We start from the raw sequence: 23,069 nt of genomic DNA, 5'->3' as shown, positions 1-23,069 counted from the left end.
ATTTGAAGGAGATTTGAAGGAGATTTGAAGGAGATCTGAAGGAGATGTATGGATGGAGATGAACGATTCTTAGTCCTTGGTGTTGTACTGGTTGAGGGCCCAAATGGCCTGCAGGACGAAGCTCCTCCTCTTCCTCTCTTTATTGGCCTTTAGGGAGAGGAAGCGCTTTCCTGACTGCAACAGAGGGAAGAGTCCATTGTTCGGATGGTTGAGGTCCTTCACTATGTTCCTGGCCTTGTTCCAGCACGGCTTGCTGTAGATAGAGTGCAGGTCAGGGAGCTCTGTGGTGCTCTATGGAACGCTCAGCTGATCACACCACGCTCTGTAGAGCCTCCTGTCCTGCTGGATGCTGCTCCTCAACCAGGCTGTGATGCTTCCCGTCAGGATGATCTCCATGGTGCAGGTGTAAAAGTTTCTTAGCACCTTAGAGGGCATTCGAAAGTCTCGAAAGCTGTCCTAAAGAAATAAGTTAGAGCATGAGAGAAGGTTTAAATACACTAAAAGCCTGGGCTTCTCTAAGATCGAAGACGAAGATCTAAGAAGAAGAAGAAGAAGAAGATCCAAGATCTAAGAAGAAAATGTCCTATCACCTATAGTACATTAACGAGTCTGACGGACAGTTAAAATACCATTGCTAATATTTATTATATATCAGAATATTGTTCCACTTTGTTTAAATGCAACCTGAACTGAATCAGCTGCTATTTCTCCCTCCACTGTAATATAAATTACAGCTGAGCCTATATTTCTGCTTAATATGCAATATTTGTATATTAGGATGGTAATTGTGTTGTGTTGTGTTGTGTTGTCTGAGATGTGTGTGTGTGTGTGTGTGTGTTGAATTTATGGTGTTGTGACCAAACACCAAGAAAAAAAATCCTAACCCATGTAAATATAAGCCTAATGTGTCTAAGGCGAATAAAATGATTCTGATTCTGATTCGCGAGTCAACTCCTAAAGGATTCACCTAAAAGATTCGGCTCAAAGAGTCGACTCGTTACAGCGACACATCACTAGCGTTCAGTTCAGTCCCGTTTTTTTAACCAGGTGAGATCTGATCCTCATCTCTATTCTTGTTTTGGACGGGTTTTTTTTTATCATCTCTATAATTAGATCTGATTTAGTTAAAAGTAAAAGCTCTGTTTTGTGCGTGTGTGTAATGTTTGTTTGTATATTCTGCTTTAAAATGTCAAGATTAAGAGAAGCTAAAGCGCTTGCTAGCTGAGCTAAAGTGGCTAGCTGCCAAATGGGGCGCCATTCTGTTTTGGTGAAACATTACAGTGTGTGCAGCTAATTATTGATTAATTTATTACTAAATTAAGGCTGTACACCATAGAGGTTCATTTGAAACATTTTTGGCTAACAGGTTCAATGGATAGTTAGCTAAATAAGTTAGCATTGTGCTTTAGCTAAGCCTTAGCAACATGCTGAGGTAATTTAATCTGGACAGTAACTTAATATGTCCAAGACCAAGACAAAGAAAAGTCTAAAGCCTGGAGTGTAAAGCTGGCTTTATTTAAAAATAAAACTTTATTTTTATTTGTTATGAAAGTGCACTTCAGGTAGTATAGTTTGGTTTTGGTTTTGTTTTGCATTTTATCAAGAGCAGAGAACAAAAGGAAATTACATTTATACTCTGCAGCCTTTCAATTCTTATCTACATATAGATTACCTAAAATAATAAGCTTTTAAAATAATTTTACATAATAATTAAAGAAGTGATGAGGTGTGCTGATGCCTGTTATAACTTACGACATTATTATTATTATTATTCATGATTAACAGTTATAATAAAGAAGTATTATTAATAATATCCAAGAATAATCTCTTTAAGCGCTTTAATAAACTTATTCATGGTTGGTTAAGCTTAAAATAAAATAGTTTAAAAGATTTAGTAAATAAAAAATGGATTTCCAAATCGATTGCTTAATCAGATTTGTATTTGAGGGTTTTTTTTTTTGTAGCTTTTTACTCTTAAGAGTTAATAAAGATTACGTAATTGTGCATCAGAAAAGTTTTATAAGCTTCTCACCTCATCCTGGGATTAGTATCTGTTTCTCATCGAGTCGTTAATTTGATAATAAACTGATTGTTCTCTTAACGATATAGAAATATGGTGTTATTTTGGAGTTCAGTAAAGCAGTGTTTAGGTTATTGGAGCAAAAAAAGAAACGAATAATGTGCCAACTGTTATTTTTATCTGCTCAGAACACGTTATCTGTTCATTCTGAATAAAGTCTTCCTATTCAGTACTGTGTAGTTATTGAAGAATAAATCAGATTGTAGTTTTTTATAAACCCACATCCTTTATTTCAGCGATTACACAGACATATTTTCTACAACAGCCGGACAAACGAACATGTCTATGTTATGATAGTGGACCACTATAAGAGAGATTGTTGGTGGATATTATTAATAGTACTACCTTATTATAATCGAAATAAGGTGTTTTCTTGTGATCTCGACTCACGAACGTGGTGTTTAAACTTTGTTTAAAGTTTTTACTTTGATCAAGGGCACGCTCAAGCTGAAATAGCTCAATGCCTGTCAATAATTGACGACTTTCTCATTAGTGTCCGACATCTGAGAAGGACGCTGTCAGGTCTACACTCCTCTCTCTTAATGCGGAGATGAAGTCCATCTCTACAGCAGGCGGTTATTAAAGTGATGATGATGATGGCGAAGGCGAAGGCGATGACACCAACGTGCATGAAACACCAGTCCCATGGTACGAGATTTCCTCAGGATAAAATGAGAAAACAACTTTCGTGAAGTCGTGATCACGAGAAAATGAAAGAAAAAAATTATAATGCATGGCCTCTTAGAGCTTCTGCACAGTTAACTGTGATGAGTGAAGTATATTTTCCTCCTCAAATTACAAAACTGTGTAATCAGTGGTTCAGATTTGCGCGAAGTGATTATGTACGTTGATTGATCTAGAGCAAATAATAGCAGATTTAAAAATCTCTTGTGTAGCTCTACAGTTTATTTGTCAAAACAAATAGTGAAGCATTGACCGTGTTTCCCTTTTTCTGCTCCAGATATGAGTGGTGTCCTTCTGTAAGTCATCGTCCGCTCTAATTTTTCTTACACATCCTAAAGACCATCAAGAGATCTCAGTATGATGACGTCAGACGAGATTAAATGTGAGGATCTGGAACCCACGGCAAGTTCCAGTAGCCCGGAGCGGTCGTCTGAACCACCGGAGAATGAAATGCACATCTGCTCGCGGTGTGGAAAGAGTTTCCCGCAGCAGAGTCATCTCCAAACGCACCAGTGCGTCCACACGAAAGGGAAGCCGTATCAGTGCTCGGAGTGCGAGAAGTGCTTTAACGATCGCAGTAGTCTCATAAAGCACCTGCGGATTCATACGGGAGAGAAGCCGTATCAGTGCTCGGAGTGCGGGAAGTGTTTCACTCAGAAGGGTCACATCACAAAACACCTGCAGATTCACACACAGGAGAAGCCGTATCACTGCTCGCTCTGTGGGAAGAACTTTAATTACCTCTGTAATCTCCAGCGCCACCAGCGCACCCACACGGGGGAGAGGCCGTATCAGTGTTCGCAGTGTAAGAAGAGGTTCAGCGAGAAAGACGGACTCATACGACACCAGCGCATCCACACGGGAGAGAAGCCGTACGAGTGTTTGCAGTGTGGGAAGAGTTTTACCGAGAGAGGGAGTCTGTTAAAACACCAGAGGATTCACACAGGGGCAAAGCCGTACGAGTGCTCGTACTGTGAAATGAGCTTTACGCAGAGGTGTAACCTGCAGCAACACGAGCGCATTCACACAGGAGATAAACCCTATTACTGCCTTGAGTGCGGGAAGAGTTTTAATCGGGAAACGGCTCTCCAAGTACACCAGTGCAGCCACACTGGCGAGAAACCCTATCACTGCTCAGAGTGTGGGAAGAATTTCAGCGATCAGAGTAATCTCCGGCAGCACCGTCGCATTCACACGGGAGAGAAGCCGTACATCTGCTCGCAGTGTGGGAAGGGTTTTACGCAGCACTGTCACCTCCAAGTGCACCAGCGCATCCACACGGGCGAGAGGCCGTTCCCCTGCCCCCAGTGTGGGAAGAGTTTTACGCAGCAGTGTCACCTCCAGCGTCACCAGCGCATCCACATGGGAGAAGTCGTATCAGAGCTGATAGTGTGGGAAGAGTTTTACAGAGCCATGTCACCTCCAGGTACGCCAGCACCTTCGGAGAGCTGCGAATGAAGACATCCTGCTGCCGTTGGACTGTGATCAACAAAACTATGCTGACATGATTACGAGCTTCCATTAAACGTTTTTGGTTTTGTTTTCTTTTTTTCTTTGGTTGTGCATTTTGATTTGATTTGCAAAGTGACCTTGTGTGTGTGAGAAAGGTGCTATAAGACGTTTTGTGCTTGTGTTTCAGTTTAACTTGTTCGCAAAGTGACCTTGAGTGTGAGAGAAAGGTGCTATAGGAGTACAAACTATTATGCAGTGTCGTGCGTAAGTATCCCCCTGTTGAGTGTTACAGCCTCGGACTGAATTGTGATTTTTGTCATTGGATTTACACAATATGGCTAAGATTTCAAGGTCATACGGGGTAAAACCACATTTGGCTGCTATTACAGCTGCAAATCTTATGAGTTTGTGCGTTCTTCTCAATAATAATCGCCCAAGCTTTGTCAAATTAGACAAAGTCCTTCCACGAACAGTAATTTTCAACTCTTTTCAACAGATTCTCATTTGGATTGAGGTCTGGGCTTTGACTAGGTCATTGTTACACATTCAGGTTCATGGTTTTGAACTTCTCCAGTGTCGCTTTGGCTGTATGCTTAGAATGAATCCTTGTCCTGATGGTAGGTGAACTTCCACCACAGTCTCAAGCCTCTTGCAGACTGGAACAAGTTGTCTAGGATTCTCCTGTATGTGGCTCCATCCATCCATCGTACCCTCAACTCTGATTAGTTTCCATGTTCCTACTGATTAAAAACATCATTTTTGTTGTGGGGATGGAGTTCTCAGGCTGCTGAGCAGCACTTTGTGCCAAGGACAAAAAGTTCAGTGTTGGTGTCTTCACACCAGAGAGACATTTTCTGAGTCTCCAACACGCCTCAATAGCACACCTTTACGGAGAGTTAGGGCTATCGCCATCCTGTGAACAGCTTCTCCCATCTGGAGCTGTGGATCTCTCCAGCTTCTTCAGACTTCCCTTTGGCCTATTAGTGGCTTCTTTGCTCCGTCACTGACGTTTGGTGGATGGCCTCAAGCCGTGGTTGTGCCACGTTCTTTCCATTTTTTTAATAATGGATTTTGTAATAATGTCGCTCTGCAGGATGTCGAAAGTTTGGGATTTTTTAAATAACCAAACCCTGAATGATACTTTGTCCCAGACTTTTTAATATTTTAATAGCTCCTTGGTGTTTTTTGATAGTTTGTTTAGGAATATCCTAGAACAAACTCTCCGTGTTCTTACAGGAACAAGTGTATTTATATTGAGATCATGTGACACTTTAATTACACAAAGGTCTAATCAATTCAACTAATTACGTGACTTCTAATTAACTAACTAATTTCACAGGAAGAGGTGATGAATACTTATGCAAAAACCTTTACATTTTTTATTTGTAAATAGTTTTTCAAACTATGTAGATTTCTTTAATATTATGGACTGTTTTGTGTAGAATCATGACATAAAATCCCAATCAAGTCCATTTCAGTTCCAGGTTGTAACTCTACAAAATATGGAGAAGTTCCAGGCACTGTAGGTAGTGTTTAACGTTAGCTAGTGACCGAGAGACCGAGCCTGACCCGGTTGCGCCGGATGACACAGCAGCCCAACCGTCCCGGTTTCATTCTAAGCCCTTTCTTTGTACCGACAATCTCAGGAGTTTTCCTCCTCCTTCCCCAGCAGATGTGTTGAATCATCTGAGTCAGTGGTGTGTAATTAGTATTTAAAAACATAACTACTTTCATTTTAAATGTTTATTTTGAAGTGTGTTGACTTTATACTGAATACATTTCATGCTACGACTGTTGGAGAGTTTTGTATAGTCCTGAAAATGCTTTTCCAACAGCACAAGTGTGTTTGATATTTACAGTACAGGAGAGACAAGGTTTTCATCACCGAGAGAACTTTTGTACAGTCCGGAAGAGTAAATATCATTTCTTGCATGTTACAGCTTCTATGGCTAATTAATATAACTTACGATGGTCAGCCATGAGAGGTGTATAGAAATCTCTTTTAGACTACAGCTGGATTGTTCTTTAAAAATACAGATTATACACAGTAACTGTAGACGTATAAAATAACAAAAATAATATTTCTGCAATCATGTACATACATGAGTAACTGAAAACGGAACGGAAGGATCTTACATTTGTGTTGTGTAAACTTTCTACTGATGCTTACAGCCTAAATAGGAAGTAATATTTGTTAAGTATCATGCTGCTTTTCTCAGTACTACTGATGTTGGATGGAGCCTGGCTGTAGAACCTCCTTTGATAGGGTACAAGTTGTAAACCTTTTTAACCTTTTAAAAAAAAAAAAAAATGTAAACTCGTAAATGTTTGACTGTTTGGGTTGAATTTTCAACTCCAGCCTCGGACTGATGTGCCGTTTGACAACAAGACAGTGATTCATATGAAACTTGTGAATTTTCAGCACATGATCTCTACAGAGGTTGTCCAGATTGACACCTCAGCCTCAGCTTCACCAACACACGGACAGATTAACTCAACCTAAAGACAAATCTATTCATCTTTACCTACTCCACTGATGACAGGGTAGGTTGGAAAAAAGTGTCTCTACTTATTTAAGTATTTAATTCAGACTTTGTTGCTATTAGGTTTTTTTTTTTCCCATGTCATCCTAAACAGATTGGTCTATGCTATCTTCCAGTGTGTATTCAAATATTAATCTATATACTGTGTGATTAATCCTCTCACTGTTACTCTTGTTTTACCTCTTACATCCTCTTTGTATGTGGTTTGGTCTTATGTATTCTGTATTATCCCTGTAGCTGTTGACAATTACTCTTAAACTTGTATTCTATTCATTGTCAGTGTGTCTCTCTTATTTCAACATAGAATTCGAAAGAATTGGTGAACTTCACAGGAAGAATCAACCCAGAGTCTTCAAGCTAAATAAGCACTCGCTTATGATTTCTTTCACGTTCATTTTTATGATGAGTTCGTCCAGATTTGCTGTGTTTAGTCCAGTGTGCTCTGACAGATTAAAACACATACTTAGCCTTAATGATTTACTCATTCTAAAGAATTTACTTATTACCCCCATTCAATTTTGTTAAGTTTGTATGTTTCACAAAGGTCTTTTCAGTGTAGAGGTATTTTTACCTTTGGAGATCTTTAGAGGAGGAAATGTTGCAGCAGAGAGAGCCCACGCGTAGGACGTTCGCTGATGTGGGTACTGCAGATTGTCCAGATTTAACTGTCATTTGTCAGGTTTTTATTTTATTGCAATGTTCTTCCAAATTATGGGGGTGAAAACTAGCAATAGAACCATGTTGGTCAGTTTGTTTGCCACCTTCTTCTTGGTAATTTTAGGTCAGTTGTGTCATTTAAGCATAATTTATGATTTAGTTTTTTGTTTTTAAAGTCACAAAGAGAGCCACAAGTCACAGCGTCTCTATAAAATGAAAAAAGCACAAAATGGACGAGGAAGAATTCCCTATAAAGAAAAAAAAAAAACACAAAATACCATAGAGTCTTTTTGAGGCAGAAATCTGCATTTGATTTTGACTTCTACAAGCTTTTTTTTGAAGAAGAAGAAGAAGAAGAAGAAAACAGCTGAAGGTGGCAAATACAAAGTAGAGCTGGAAGAAACATTAAGGGTGAGTCTTATTGGATGTTGATCTTAAATACAGTTCTGTGCAAAAGTCTTAGGCACATGTAAAGAAATGCTGTAGAGCAAAGACGCCTTCAGAAATAATGAAATTAAATGTTTCTACATTTTTTAAAAAAAATACTAAAGAGCAGTAAACAGTAATAAATGAAGCAAAGTCAATATTTAATGTGACGATCCTTCACTTAAATAAATAAAGCAGTATCTGAGGTGCAGTGTGTGCAGTTTTATAAGGAAATGAGCTGGAAGTGTTACTGAGCATCTTGCAGAAGCAGCCACAGTTCTTCTGGAGACTTTGACTGTCGACTCGCTTCTTATTTCTGCAGCGAAACCCAGCAGCCTTCATTATGTTTTTATCTGAAAAGTGTCTCTTATGGAATCTGCTGCTTTCTTTACTGACATACAAACATTTTTCTGTAACGTTTCATTTTGTGCTGGAAAACTAATGTTTGGAATCTAAAATGTTTTTGTACTGAATCAATAATGTAGAAGTCAGAAAATAAACATCTATAACAAAGTTTATACTAAAAAAATAAAAAATAGGGTGCCTAAGACTTTTTTCACAGTACTGTATGTCATGAGGCGTATGTCTGTATGTCTTTTTTGGTTTTTGCGTGTTGAAAATGTGTTCTGTAGGTCTCTCTGTGATGTTGCGTGTTTGCTGTGTATACTCTACATTCAGTACTCTACATCTTCAGTAAGCACTTTATCCTGGTCAGGATCGTGGTGGATACGGAGCCTGCCCCGGAACACTGGGCATGAAATGGGAATACACCCTGGATGGGCTGTAATAGGCCGTGTTTTCTGTGGGTCCTGCATAACAGGTTACTTTAATTCTGTAGTCAACAGGAAGAAGGATGAGGCCAGAAAACATCCTGTTCCTCACTGCCACCTTTTGGCCCAGAATATCAAAATAAATCCCAGTATTTATGGAAAAATGTTCTGGGAGGTTGTGCATTAAAGCTGTCCACCTGGACACAGCTATAAATAAATAAATAAATAAATGGCAAATAATGCCTAATGACTGCATATAGAAAAGACTGAGAAGCTGTGATGACCAAATTCCAGGAATTACAGAAACTTCTGAGCAGCAAATCTCGGGGACAGAACATCATAAAATTAAAATTCATTCCACGAGTAGGAGTCTTTCCACCTCGACAGTCCACACTCCAGTCCAGCAGTGGCAGTAAGTGGCAGTAATGCTTACCAACCACCACTGAGTCGGAGGAGAAGAAGGAGAAGAAGGAGAAGGAGAAGAAGTGGTGCTGTTTTGCTGATTGATGAGCTGATCATCTGTAATCATCTTTCCATTCAGATATTTCTCACAGGGTTTTACCTCCACACTTCCATCTGCTCAAGCTCAAGGTAAGTTCAACTCAACAAGCTAACCATCCTAAATGGCTTTCTGCTTCCTATGCTAGTGCACTACACAGGCTAGAAAATAGTGATAGTGCTGTTTACACACTCTGCATTTAGGACTCCATAATAAACCATTATGATGTATGTAGATAATTATTGATTGGTTGTTTACTAAACTGATGCTAACATTACTTCCTATATAACAGGTGCAGTAGGTGACTAGCACTGCCAAGGATTAAGGAGCCAAGTAAGTTTATCTCTGCGACACTCTCTTACATAAATTATAGCAAGATATTCATGTAATCTGGTCAGTGTCCAAAATAATCCAAACACTGAAGTGCAGTTAATGTCAAGAAGGCATTACATTGTGCTCTGAAGGTTCCCTGACAGTTGGTGTTGCTAGAAAACTGAGAGTAAATGAAATCCAGGACCATGAAGAAGCTGTGCTTACCTGTGACGAAGATTTACTTTTCTTGATCCATGATCAGACTCATAACTATAGGAACAGGAATCATTATCATCTTTCAAAAACCGATCAGGCCGATTTTATGAAATATACAGCCAAAACGTGACCTTAAACTGAGTTATCTCTTATGTTAATAATTGAGTTTGAATAAACACAGTATTATGTTAGACGTGGGTAAAGAACTGTGACCTTAAACAGGGGGCTTATTTGGTTCATATACTTGAGTGTATTGGACAGTAGACAGTGAGATTTATGCAAAAAATAAGGCTTTGTATTGCATTGTTTTAGGATGTTGGTATTAGAAACCAGCAGAGATTTTAAAATCTTGTCTAATCTGTGGTAGCAAAAAACTAGAAAGACAACTGCTTAATCTGACGCCAGTAATCAGTGCATTGATCATTTACATGGTTTGATTTCTTAAATAACGCTTTAATACTTACCATATGTTACTGTATGTTAGGCTCATTTGCTCTTGCCTTTGTCAGGCCTGTAAGAGCCATATGTTATTTGTTTCTTATATAGATGTGGAATAAATAATTATGTGTGTTAAGCAATTGTAAAATAATTATAAAGTAAATAATCTAATACGTGTATTATTATTATTTCATATTGACAATGATGTCATTTCCGGCAAGGACTGTGTAACATTTTTCCAGTTAATTTTGTTATTAATCTTTGCCTAAAGAAAGTTACTGGACTACGGAACGTTATTCGAGTTCAAATCACGCTCACACATGAAGAAGAAGCAAAAAAGATGAGAATTTAAACAGATTGCCATCACAAGGCCTTTTCCATTTAACCTACAACAGAATAGAATAAAATTCCTTTATTGTTATCGTACAGAGTACGAGGAAATTCTGGTGTGAAAACCTCAGTGGTGTTTGTTTTGCAAAAAAACAAAGATAAATACAATAGAATAAGTATCATGAAAAATATTGTAAACAATAAAGAAAATATAAGAGAAAAAAAAACACACACACTAATATACTCATGCATGCATACCGTCACATACACACTTACGTTCATCTTATTGCGCTGGTTTAGTGTACTGCACGTGTAGTTTTGTACTGCACACATGCTAAAGACTGCAGTTGTAAATTGTCAGAAATATCAGTAAATTAAAAAAGCAGCATAAAGAGGCAGAATGTAATGCACATGTTCCTGTAGCAACATCTTTTTGTTGTTCCTGGAAAAGTATTCATTTTAACCAAGGACGAAGACTCGAAGTCATTAGGGTGTGCTTGTAACCACTAGAAAGTTCCTTCCAGAATGATCCAGTCAGAATCCAGACTGAAACGCTGTTGTGTAGCTCAGAAGTTCAATTTTATAAAACTGAACAAGATTACTTGTTAAAGATATTGAAACATTGACCATTTTCTCTTTTTGTCTCGCTCCAGGTGTGAGTGGTGTCCTGTTGCACCTCTTCTCCTGCTGTCATCTTTCTTACACGTCTCAAATTTACCTCCACAAGAACATCAAGACATCTGAATAGGATGAAGGTTAAATGTGAGAATCTGGAGATCTCCTGTAGTAAGCAAAGGTCATCTGGTACGTTACACAGACGAGTGCAAAAACGAAATCACCACTGCTCCCAGTGTGGGAAGACTTTCATTCAGAAGAGTCACCTCAAGCAACACCAGCGTGTTCACACCGGAGAGAAGCCGTATCAGTGCTCACATTGTGAGAAGAGTTTCGCTCAACACGGTGATTTCAAGCAACACCAGCGGATTCACACAGGAGAGAAGCCGTATCACTGCTCACTGTGCGGTAAAAGCTTTAATTACCACTGTAATCTCCGGCGACATCAGCGGATTCACACCGGAGAGAGGCCGTATCAGTGCTCGCAGTGTGAGAAGAGTTTTATCGAGAGAGGTAGTCTCATAAAACACCAGCGAATTCATACAGGAGAGAAGCCGTATCACTGCTCCCAGTGTGGAAGCAGTTTTACACAAAGGAGTAACCTCCAGCAGCACCTGCTCATTCACACAGGAGATAAACCGCATCGCTGCGTAGAGTGTGGGAAGAGTTTTAACCGAGAGAACGCGCTCGAATTACACCAGCGCATTCACACAGGAGAGAAGCCCTATTACTGTACGGAGTGTGGAAAGAATTTTACTAGTCAGACTAGTCTCCAGCGACACCAGCGCCTTCACACAGGGGAGAAGCCGTATCACTGCTCGCAGTGCGCAAAGAGTTTCAGTGACCATAGAAATTTTAAGCGGCACAAGTGCACACACACAGCTGTGAACGAAATGCCACTGTTCTTGTGCAAAAGTGTGCCAATTAACTAGTTTTAATCTGAATCTTTATTTTGGCTCTGACTGATTATTTGAACTAATTTATATTTAATGTGTTTCATTCTGCAGCTGGAGGAGAGTTTTGTATATTCCTCAAAGTACTTTTCCCCACAGCATGATGATGATACCACCACCATGCTTCATTCTGGAGTTGGTGTTCTCATGGTGATGAGTAGCATTGGGTTTCTGCCAAAGTTCATTTTTGGTCTCATCACACCAAAGAACCTTTTGAGTTTCTTTTGAGCCATTCTAAATGGCTATAGGCCATCTATTTCTTCTCGCCTGACTTCCATCTTTGTGTAGTATCCAGGCAATGGTTGTATGTGAACAGCTTCTCCGTCCGAGCAGTGGATCTCCACAGCTCCTTTCAGGTTGTGCCCTAGTCTTTTCATTTTTAATAATGGATTTAATGGTACTCTGCGAGATTCAAAGTTTGAGATATTTTTAATAACCACACCCAATTTTTTTTTGCAAAACTTCCTGGACTTCTTTTGATCACTCCTTGTCTTCATGATGTTTGTTTAGGAATGTCCTCAGAAAAACTCTGGGTTCTTCCAGGAACCTGACACTTTTATTGCACCCAGGTGAACTCTTCAGTTATTTAGGGGACTTCTGATGGCAGTTGGTCTCAGCAGAACTAATTTAGATGTTTCACAGCAAGAGCGGTACTTAATACTTACGCAGTCACAACTTTTGCATTTTTTATTTATAAAGAATTTTGCAAACTACGTAGATTTTTCCTGCACTGCAGTATTATGGGGTATTTTGTGTAGATTCATCCCAAATAAGTTCATTTTAGTTTCAGGTTGTAATACTACAAAATGTGGGTTTTTTTTAGTTTAAGGGGGTGAATATTTCTGCAAGGCACTGATATGGGATTTCTTCAAATAATTCTCGTATTTCACAGCAAGCAAAACCTCTGGACCTTTAGCAGAATTCCCCGTGATCGCCACAGACAGCAAAAAGATTAACACCCCAGTCAGGCCTCAGAGTCATCGAGCCAAGGACCAAACCCAAGGATTAACACTAGTTAGGATTCTAATTCAGATTTTGTCTCCGTTGTTTGCCCATGTCATCAAACTTCATGTCATCAGAATCACATGAGTGTGTACTATACTATACAGTGTGTAATCAAGTAAATATGGTGTGTGATTAATTCTTACTTGTCCCATCCTCTTGCTTTTTACACATTGTTTGTTCTTGTATATTAGCCCTGGATTCACTGATACTTTTACAATATAATTTAGGAAAGTTTGTCAATTTCACGCTGAAGATCCCAGAGCCTTTGAGCCAAGGGGGAAGAGTCTCACTCGCTTTTGGTTGTAGTCAAGTTCAAACTCTATGTTTGGTAGAGTTTACCTGGCTGCTAGTTAAGCAAAAATATTTCTGTAAAATATTCTTCTCGTTACGTTTTCTGTTTCACAGGTTGGTAAGCACAGTTTACCTTTTACAACCACCGGCATTTTTCTGAAGGATTGGAGTCGAATGATTATGCTTCAAACTATTTTCTTAAGAATGCAGTATGTAATAATGACTATCCATCATCCGTGTTCTGTGCCGCTTATCCTACACAGGGTCGCGGGGAGCCTGGAGCCTATTCCAGGGAACTTGGGGCACAAGGCGGGGGACACCCTGGACAGGGTACCAACCCATCACAGGGCACAATCACACACACACACACACACACACACACTACAGACAATTTGGAAATGCCAATCAGCCTACAGTGCATGTCTTTGGACTGGGGAAGGAAAGCAGAGTACCTGGAGGAAACCCCCGAAGCACAGGGAGAACATGCATGGGATTTGAACCCCAACCGTGGAGGTGCGAGGCAAATGTCCTAACCACTAAGTCTATTAGCTTCCTCTTTGACTATGTGGAACTCTAGCATTTGTTCTTTTCTACAGACACAATTATGCAGAAATCTCAATGTATATTTAAATAAAACTCTAGGGTGCCTAAGACTTTATGAATTATTATATGCTGTACTGTGAAGGTGCTCACTGCTGATGAGTGAGTGCACAGAGCTCCAGTAGGTGGCGCTGTGAGCGTCTAGATGTCCCACATTCCCAGAACTAGAAGAAGACGTGCTGCAGTGTTGCTGATTGATGAGCTGAGCTCTCCGACTCTACTAATCATCTTTCCATTCAGATATTTCTCACAGGGTTTTACCTCCACACTTCCATCTGCTCAAGCTCAAGGTAAGTTCAACTCAACAAGCTAACAATCCTAAATGGCTTTCTACTTCCTATGCTAGTGCACTACACAGGCTAGAAAATAGTGATAGTGCTGTTTACACACTCTGTAGTGCACTAGATATCCAATCAGCACTCATTTGGGACTCAGCCCTAGTCAAAGCTTACAGTGTGTGCAGATAATTACTGATTAATTGGCTAATTAGTTAATTGATGCTAATCATCAGGTTTGCACTACACTGGTTTTGCTAGCAGGTGCTTTGAATTGCTGTCGCTGCTAATGATTAAATAGTTAAGTAAGTTTAGCTCATTAACATTATTCTGATCAGATAAGCCTCAGTGAGATACTGAAGTAGTTTAATCTGGTCTGTTTATTAATTTAGTTGTTAAAATGATTGAACCATTGACCCATTTTCCGCCTTTTCTGCTGTAGATATGAGTGGTGTCCTGTCTTCTCCTGTTGTTCTCATTCCTACACATAGTTACATCTGCAATAAGATCAAGGGATCCAACTAGGATGAAGTCAGATGAGACCGAATGTGAGAATCTGGATCCCACAGAGATCTCCAGTAATCACCAAATGCCATCTATAAACACTAATGTCTCTCTCAAACAACCGCAGGAGGAAATTCACCACTGTTCACAGTGTGAGAAGAGTTTCACGCGAAAGCACAGTCTCAAAGAGCACCAGCGCGTTCACACGGGAGAGAAGCCCTACGAGTGCTCAGAGTGTGGGAAGAGTTTCATTCGAAAGAACTGTCTCGTAAAGCATGGACGAGTTCACACAGGAGAAAAGCCCTACGAGTGCTCAGAGTGCAGGAAGAGTTTTAGCAACCAGAGTGCTCTCCGAACCCACCAGCGCATTCACACAGGAGAAAGGCCGTATTACTGCTCGCTGTGTGGGAACAGCTTTAAATACCACCATAATTACCGGCGTCATCAGCGAATTCACACACGAGAGAAGCCGTATCAGTGTTCGCATTGTGACAAGAGCTTTAGTGAGAATCGTACTCTCACAGAACACCAGCGAATTCATACAGGAGAAAAACCGTATAGATGCTCACAGTGTGAAATGAGTTTTGCGCAACGTAATGCTCTCCGACAACACCTGAGCATTCACAAAGGAGATAAACCGTATTCTTGCACAGAGTGTGGGAAGAGTTTTAGACAAAATACTTCTCTAAAATTACACCAACACATTCACACAGGGCAGAAGCCGTATCACTGCTCGCAGTGTGGGAAGAGTTTTATTCACCTGTCTAATCTCCAGGTACATCTCCGCATTCACACGGGAGAGAGACCCTTTCAGTGTTCTCAGTGTGAGAAAAGTTTTACTGAGAGTGGATGTCTCATACAGCACCTGCGAATTCATACAGGAGAGAAGCCGTATCGCTGCTCAGACTGTGGGAGGAGTTTTAGGCAAGGGAGTACTCTCCGAAACCACCAGCGCATTCACACAGGAGAGAAGCCCTATCAGTGCTCGCAGTGTGAGAAGAGATTTAGTAATCAGAATTATCTCCGAATACACCAGCGCATCCACACAGGAGAGAAGCCGTATCAGTGCTCAGAGTGTGGGAAGAGTTATACTCGCCGACATAATCTCCAAAAACACCAGCGCTTTCACACAGGAGAGAAGCCGTACCCCTGCTGACAGTGTCAGACGAGTGATCAGAGATAGTTTCAGCAACACAAGCACATTCACACAGCTGGCCATGACGACACGCTGCAGCTCTCAGGAGAAAGTTAAGGGTGTCCACTGTTCTTTCTGGTGTCCAGCTTCAGAGCTGCATGTCTGTGCTACCCTGTGGTCTTACATCCTGCTTCCTGCTTCGTCATTTCCTGCTCATCTGAACACCATCTTCAAAACGGCATTTACGGGATTGTCAGAGTGGATGCAGCAGCTTGATACTCACTCATTTCTGTTGCTTAAGTTTTCTGGGAATTGACTTATAAGTGCTTGACCTTATTTGGTACATATTCCTTCTGTAGATATTTCCTGTACATACTTCACTCATGTTGTGTTATATAGTCCCTGTTCTAGTTGTAGGATTTCACTGCTATTTTTCTTGCGCTTGGGGTTTTTGTCTCTGTGTACTGGCTCGATAGGGAGTTAGATTCGAGTCAGATCGTCTTTTGTTTGTGTTTTTCCTTTTTGGCACGTGACCCCTGACATGGTGATGCCTTTACACGCATGCCGCAACTTCTGAGGAAGTCACCAGTGAGTGTATTCTGTATATACCCCCAAATATATATAAAACATATTTTACACACACTCCTTTTATTACTCTCCAAACCCTATACTGGGGCATAACAGTGATAATTAACTAGTTTTTTCTCTTTCTGTTTTTTTAATCATTGTTTATTTAAGGATCATAAAATGATTATCCCATTACAGTCTTGCCATAGACGGTCAAAGAACATGAGTATAGTGAAGTACATTAATAAAAAGATTTAAATATCACTGAATTGTACTTATGCACTGTATACATATACAACCATATATGAGAGTGCTAACTTTTATATGCCAAAAATGTTTTATTTAGCAAGCTTCTGCAGCTGCAGTCTTGAATTGTGTTGCTTCCTCCATATTATACAGTTCCCATAAGTGTGTATCCAGCATTGGAGCAGGAGAGAGACCCTTTAACCAGGTTAGTTATACATTTAATGTCTCCTGTGAGCAGGATCTGAAGAAGATACACCTGTCCTGTACCCTCAACCTTCTGAGGAACAACTCCCAGCAGTGACACTAGTGTTTCTTTAGGGATTTGAACATTAAAAACTGCAGGTCACATATCATCTCCATTTTTTTCCAGAGTGTCTAAACAAAATGTGCATTATTTTCCTGGCAATTCATCCAAAAGCTGCTGTTAAAAAAAACAGATTGAATTTTCCCTGTTAGGAATGAACTGGTGTTATATTTAGTTAATTGCCTGTTTGGGCCAAATTGAAACATTTAACCACTTTATATTGAATAAATTTCATGCTATAGCTGGTGAAAAGGTTTGTATGTTGTTGTTCTTTCGGCTGCTGCTGTTAGGGTTCGCTACAGCGGATCATTGGTTCACATGTTTGATTTAGCACAGTTTTTACGCCGGACGCCCTTCCAGACGCAACCCTCCCCGATTTTATCCAGGCTTGGGACCAGCACTAGAAGTGCACTTTCACGTGCAACCCCCGTGGCAGGAGTTGGTTCTGTGGCTGGGAATCGGACTCGGGCCGTGGCGGTGAGAGCGCTGAGGTCTAACAACTAGTCCTCCAGGGACCTGGTGAAAAGTTTGACTGTTTTAACACTCATGAACCACACTGGCTTTCAGTCCTGTCAGGCAGGAACAGGAATCTGAGACTACAGCGGTCACAGACTCGGCTAGTCTGGACAAAACATCGTCTGGTCTTTCACCAATCGTCATCTGTCCAGTTTCAGTGAGACTGTGTCCAATACAGACTCCGAATCCTGTTCCTGGCTGACAGGAGTGAAACCCGATGTGGTCTTCTACAGCTGTAGTTCATCCTCCTCAAGGTTTGAAGTTTTGTGTTTGTTCTGAGATGCTTTTCTGCTCATCGCGGTTATAAAGAGTGGTTAATTGAGTTACTGGAGCTTTATCTGGCCATTCTCTCCTGACCTCTCTCATCAACATCGTTTCTGCCTACAGAACTATTGCTCACTGGATTGTTTTGTTTTTTTTCCACCATTCTGTGTAAGACTACAGACTGTTCTAAAAAATACTCAACCCAGCTACTATAGCATGGTCAAAGTCACTGAGATGAAGGAGATTTTCTCCCCATTCTGATGTCTGATGTGAAAATGACCTGAAGCTCGTGATGTGTATCTGCATTTATTTTATTTAATTGGATAATTGCATGAATGATCAGCACCTTTAATTTTTTAAAGTCAATTTTTAAGGTCTCTTCTCTAGCACTCAAATAACAATTTCTTTGTTCTCTGCTTGATGTATCACTGCTTGTATTTATAAGTCGCTTTGAATAAAACATCTGCTGAATAAATAAATGTAAATGTTAGTAGAAGAGAGCAAATTATAACTTAACAAATACTCAAACCTTACTGATTTTTGTAAGTGCGTTTAATAGAAATATTTTCATTATTTTTCATATTCTCTTTACAGATTTTTTTTTTGAACATGTGCTTGATCTTGAATAATTTCACTGCTGATGAGTGAGTGCACAGAGCTCCAGTAGGTGGCGCTGTGAGCGTCTAGATGTCCCACATTCCCAGAACTAGAAGAAGACGTGCTGCAGTGTTGCTGATTGATGAGCTGAGCTCTCCGACTCTACTAATCATCTTTCCATTCAGATATTTCTCCCAGGGTTTTACCTCCACACTTCCATCTGCTCAAGCTCAAGGTAAGTTCAACTCAACAAGCTAACAATCCTAAATGGCTTTCTACTTCCTATGCTAGTGCACTACACAGGCTAGAAAATAGTGATAGTGCTGTTTACACACTCTGGAGTGCACTAGATATCCAATCAGCACTCATTTGGGACTCAGCCCTAGTCAAAGCTTACAGTGTGTGCAGATTAAAGCTAATTATTACCTGCTTGATTGATTACTACATTATTGTTAACCACAAGCCAGTTTTAGCTCATGCATGTCTTTAGTCTCACATTTCCCTTGACTTTGCAGCCCAGCAACTTTTCTCGTCTTATGATGTAACTGTGCTATAGTAATAATAATAATAATAATAATAATAATAATGGTCATGAATGGTCAAAAAAACCTCCATATTTAGAAAACAAGAGTACATCTGTTTTTCATGGTAGTTTAATTGTTTTCAGTGGAAAGATCATAAAGGGTTTTTTTTTTTTAGCAACATTATTAAATTGGAAAGATTAATTGATGGTAGATTTTGTATTGAATGATTAAATCAGAAATTTGTGCCGTCACCGTTCCTTCTGCTGTCTGCATCCAACCCACATGCATGAGCTCATCATCTCAATTTAATTGTACAGTGATGAATTCATGTAGTGTGTTTCTTCAGCGTCGCCTTTGAAATGAATTTCTAGCTTCTCCACTGCCAAACACAGCACCTCTCTGAGCACAGCACAGCACTCAGGTCTCGTTCGTGTCATACGCTGCAGATAGGCCTTGATCTGAACCTCCATTTCAGCATTTTGAGCGCTTGCGTGCTCGGCAGTGGTTACACTACGGGTCTGGTGAGAATTCTAGATAATGAGATGATGTAGATGATTTTCCATGAAGGGCTCCCAAGTGCTGCAACAGAAATATGTTCTCTATTGTTAGGAGATGACAAGTTCAGATTCTGATAATGCCTGGGCTTCCAAGAGAGCTCTCTGGGTGGGAGGGATGAAGTTACTCTTTTCGCTGTCATTTAAAGCAACGTCAGTCAATCGCGGGTGTCTGCGAGATCATGTATGTGGAAGAGGGCAGATAGCACTTTCCTCCGAATGTTCAGTTGCACTATGATGTAGCATGAGCAGCAGCTCTAAAAGATTTGGTGGCTGTCTTCATGTGTCTCAGAAAAAAGCATTTGCTAGGCTTCACTCTCCCTGTTTCATCATCACTGTTGCATGATAGAGGAGAGTTTAGCAGGAGGATGAGCGTACAAGAGCAAATTACTGTAACTTTTTACTGTATTACTGTGTTGAAAGGATGTTCAAGTAAGGTGCAAATACATATTTTGTAATTTACTTTGAATTATATCTCGTGATGTTCTCTCATGAAGGAAATATAATTGCAGATACATGATTGAATCAGCAGTCTATAATTAGCATTAAGCATTTAATTTGAATAAAGTTGAGAAAATTGTGCCATACTACAGATTATCCTTAGCAGCAGGAAGTGAGTCATAAGTAGAGAAAGCTCCCAGATAAAGAAGCAGGAGAGTAGAGAACCTGGATTAATAAGTCATGTCTGGAGGATGACAGGAGCTCTGTGTAAGAGACTCAACCCTGATGTGAGGCCAGTAGTGCGTTATTTGTTCTTTAAACCAGTGCTGCTGTATAGTGTAACGTTTTATTATTGAACTATTGACCATTTTTCACTTTTTTCTGATCCAGATATGAGTGTATTCGTGTTTCAAGTGTTCTCCTGCTGTCTTCTGTTTTTCACATCTCAAATTTACCTCTGCAAGAACATCAAGACATCCAACTAGGATGAAAGTAGATGAGATTAAGTGTGAGACTCTGGAACCGGCAGAGAGCTCCACTAGTCAACAAACATCATGCGGTACTTTCTACACGAACGCCTCACACACACACGTGCAGAGAGAAATTCACCACTGTTCACACTGTGGGAAGAGTTTCACTCGAAAGAGTCATCTCAAAGAACACCACCGGATTCACACAGGCGAGAAGCCGTATCTCTGTTCACAGTGTGGGAAGAGTTTCTCGGTGAAGAGTAATCTCGAACAGCACCAGCAGATTCACACGGGAGAGAAGCCGTACCTCTGCACACACTGCGGGAAGAGCTTCACTCAGAAGAGTACTCTGAAAAAACACCAGCGCATTCACACAGGAGAGAAGCCGTATCAGTGTCCACAGTGTGGGAAGAGTTTTATCGAGAGAGGGAATCTCATAAAACATGAGAGAATTCACACAGGAGAGAAGCCGTACCGCTGCTCACACTGTGGAACAAGCTTTACAGAAAGGAGTGCTCTCCAGCAACACCTGCGCATTCACACAGGAGATAAACCGTATCACTGCCTAGATTGTGGAAAGAGTTTTAATCGAGGAAACACTCTCCAGGTTCACCAGCGCATTCACACTGGAGAGAAGCCGTACCACTGCTCACAGTGTGGGAAGAGCTTTACCAGACAGAGTAGTCTCCAAGTACACCAGCGCATTCACACCGGGGAAAAGCCTTACTACTGCTCGGAGTGTGGGAAGAGCTTTAGAGACCATAAAAATTTCCAGCGTCACCAGCGCGTTCACACAGGAGAGAAGCCGTATTACTGCTCGGAGTGTGGGAAGAGTTTCAGTGACCAGAGAAATTTTCAGCGACACAAACACATACACACAACTGACAGTGAAGACGTGTTGCAGTTCTTATGAGTTTTATTCTGAAGACAAATGGTGTCTTTGAACCACGTCATATTGAGTATGTTTAATTCTACAGCTTGTGCAGAGTTTAGTCTGTGGGCCTTTGATGAATAAGCTTTCTGAGAGGCACTTGTTGAAATGTGTTGTACTCCTTTATATAGAAACACACAATTATGTCAATGTAAAAATGATCATGTGGTCATGTGGGGTTTTCCTTCCAAATAATATATTTCCTTGATGTGTTTAAGAGTGAAAAGTATTACAAGTACAGTAACATCTGTATAAAACATGCAAACATAGATAATTCATTTCTGTAAGTTGTGTTTTTAAATTTATCTACGTCTTATCGCTGAACACTGCCTGTTCATATGATCTACAGACTTGGCTTTATGTTTAAACACAAAAGTGATTAAAATGTGTGTTTGTGTATAAATATATATTAAAGGCTAGTATCCACTTGGGCATATTCTATCTGCTGTAGTACTTAAAAGTGTTATTTTGAATTTTAATACAGGTCCTGATGTTATTGGTTATGATGATGACAACATGATGCATGGTTTAATAAAAATAAATAAATAAAAATATCAAAACACAATAAAACACGTCTGAATTCTCATAGACAAACAATTAGTAAAACATTAATATTAAACTTTTTTTTGTTGTTATTTATTTAAAAAAAAGGGCACTGCATGATAAAATGCTTTGTACTTCACATGGATGGAGGTGTAAATATCTCGCTTTCTCCCCAATAACTTCTGCAGCCTTCCATTTCTCCTCTTTTCTTTTCTTTCTGGTCTTTTCATTACTGGCCGCTAAAACAATAGATTACAATTTTGTGACATGACCATGACTGCCGATTTCTTTTGCACGATACAGCGTAGGATAGATACGAATAGAAGATTCAGGTGCCAGTGTCATGGAAAACCAAATCCATCTTGATTTTTTAAAATAAGAAATTGATGTACTATGTACATTTTTTTCACCTCTAACCCATACAGTCCTATATGGAAACTAAGCTGCAAAAACAGCTCTTTAATTATTCATAGCTGAGACTTACATCTACATATCACCACTTTTCAGTCCATTATTCAGTAATTTCCAAAAGCACCAGCGTATTCACACTGGAGAGAAGCCGTATCACTGCTCACAGTGTGGGAAGAGCTTTACAAGCCAGCGTAATCTCCAGCAACACCAGTGCGTTCACACAGATATAGATGTAGATAGTCAACAATTTGCGGGAATCAAGTAGTTCCAGACTTATTTTGTGCCAAATGGGATCTTTCTACACAATGTTTTTCATTCTACAGCTGATGGATAATTGTGCATTTTCCTGAGTCTTTACTCTGCAGGCCAAAATTTCTTTAGCATTTAATAGAGGGATATAATGTAAAACATTATTAAGATTATATCTTTTCTTATATCTGTTGTTTTTTATTTCTAAAATAAAAGAATGGTCAAATTGGAAATGGTCGTTTTTATACTTTTGGCTAGCCATGAACTAAAAGAACATGTATGTTTTTTTTGCTCAGATATATGAATATTTGTGAGTTACAAGATAAGATAAGATCGCACTTATTATTTATTATTATTAATCCCAGGTAGGAGAGCAGCAGACAAGAGGGAAAGAAGGGGGAGGAATGGGAAGGAGGAGAGGAGAGGAGGGGAGCAGTGCAGGGTCGACCCTGATGTCCTGTCTGTTGGTGGTAGTGATGATGGACCAGTGGAGTTGTGGTGAAGGACTGCCCTGGGGGATGAGTGGATAGTTGGCAGCTGGTTGAGGGGGTTATATCATCTGTGTCATATTCAGAGATTAGTCAGGTTCGAGAGGAATAGTTATGGCAATAGAAGAGAAGATAATAATATCTTGACTCAGAATTAGACACTCAGTCAGTCACTTCAT

The 23,069-nt window shown here is 40.0% G+C and overlaps 1 pseudogene; it reads left to right on the top strand.

Moving 5' to 3' along the window:
• The first annotated feature begins 1,053 nt into the window (after window positions 1–1,053).
• LOC113545845 (zinc finger protein 850-like) lies at window positions 1,054–22,597 on the top strand (annotated as a pseudogene).
• Window positions 22,598–23,069: the final 472 nt, after the last annotated feature.

This window comes from Pangasianodon hypophthalmus, chromosome 2 (genome assembly GCF_027358585.1).
Source record: "Pangasianodon hypophthalmus isolate fPanHyp1 chromosome 2, fPanHyp1.pri, whole genome shotgun sequence".
Classification (NCBI taxonomy): Eukaryota; Metazoa; Chordata; class Actinopteri; order Siluriformes; family Pangasiidae; genus Pangasianodon; species Pangasianodon hypophthalmus.
Note: the sequence above shows the minus strand (reverse complement) of the source record. Positions and strands in the feature narration are given on the sequence as shown.